This window comes from Brassica oleracea, chromosome C4 (genome assembly GCF_000695525.1).
Source record: "Brassica oleracea var. oleracea cultivar TO1000 chromosome C4, BOL, whole genome shotgun sequence".
NCBI lineage: Eukaryota > Viridiplantae > Streptophyta > Magnoliopsida > Brassicales > Brassicaceae > Brassica > Brassica oleracea.
In genome coordinates, this window is record NC_027751.1 from 46,919,799 (window position 1) to 46,921,415 (window position 1,617).

Below are 1,617 nucleotides of genomic sequence, written 5' to 3' on the forward strand. Positions count from 1 at the left end.
AGGGTCCCAGTTCCAATCTTGCTGCAATGAACGTGCAAACACAACAAACATATGCATAAGTCGAAATTAATCTGTAACCAAGCGGACATTTACATTACAAAAAGACATTACCGCAAATGAACGGAGCCACATCTTCTGAATTTCTAATGGAACATGTGCATACGTCGGATAAGGCAACTCAAGGAGACTGTGAAAGCACTTCAAAATCGACTTGCAAATTGCATTGCGATTGCTTCGCCTAAACCTATAACAATGAATACATAAGCACATAGCAAAATAGAAATGATTAGATGAAGAATTAAAAATTTACCAGCTAGTATTTGGTTCTCCATTTGGGCTCAGCTTAGGAAGCAACTCTCGTCCTGGTGCCACCAACAACTCGTTCAGTAACCTATCCTCGATGATTGATGCTGGCTGTGGCTGAGGGACACTTGTTCCTTGTGTAGCCGGGGAACCCAGACCAGCAGATGAGGAAGATGGAAAAGAACCGGCGAGAAATTCCGCATAAGACCTCGAGTCAAAAAAAAATTAACACTTAGAACAAGAATTGAAATGTTTTTGACAGAGAGTTAACAACATAACCGATCAATATCTATGTACTTTTACAGTTTTAATTCCCACAACCTATAAGAAGCTATCAACATCATACACGGAAAATCATTTGACAAAATCAAAACCGATGATTCATTCGCACGAAACAGACCAAGAATCTATCAAAATCATAGACGGTAATTTTTGCCATAATCAAAACCGATAATCAAGCATTCAGACGAAGCAGGACAAGAAGCTATCTATCATCATCATAACGAGAAATCATTTGCCCCAAAACCTAAACTAAACAAACGAAAGTCATAAAACTTACATCGGCTGAGATTTTCGAGAGAGAGAGAGAGGGAGAGAGATCAGAATGCAGGGACGGCGAGATCGACGGAGAACAGAGGGGGAGAGCGACGCAGAACGAGGTGGGGAGATAGACGGAGATGGGGATGAAACAAGGAGGCGATTTCATCTGGAGGGGGAGGATACGGATTAGGGTTAATGCGTTTCTGGATATATAAAACCCTTCCGACCGCAATAATAGTTGGAAACCGGTCAGAAAATTCCGACCGAAACTGGTCAGAAATCAGTCGGAAATTGAATATTTTTTTTTAAAACAAAAATTGAATATTTTTTTTTAAAACAAAATTCCGCTTTGAAACATTCATTAAAATACAATAAAACATATGAAAAATAATTTATTTAAAAGTAGTCAGACTTACTAAAAAAGATTTTCTCTTAAACATTACAAAATATATAATATCTTTCTAACTTATAAAAAATTTTAAAAAATATTGAATATTTTTTTTAAAAAAAAATTCGTTTTGACACATTCATTAAAATAAAATAAAACATATGACAAAATATTTTATTTGAAAGTACTCAGACTTACTAAAAAATATTTTCTCTTAAACATTACAAAATATATAATATCTTTCTGACTTATAAAAGTTTTAATTAATCCGAATTAGACGAATATTCTGACGAAACCGAGTCTTCGTTGAATTCTCCGTTCTCTGACTCCGAATCTGACAATACTTCGTTGTCACCTACACCAGTAAAATCAACAACAAGATCGAT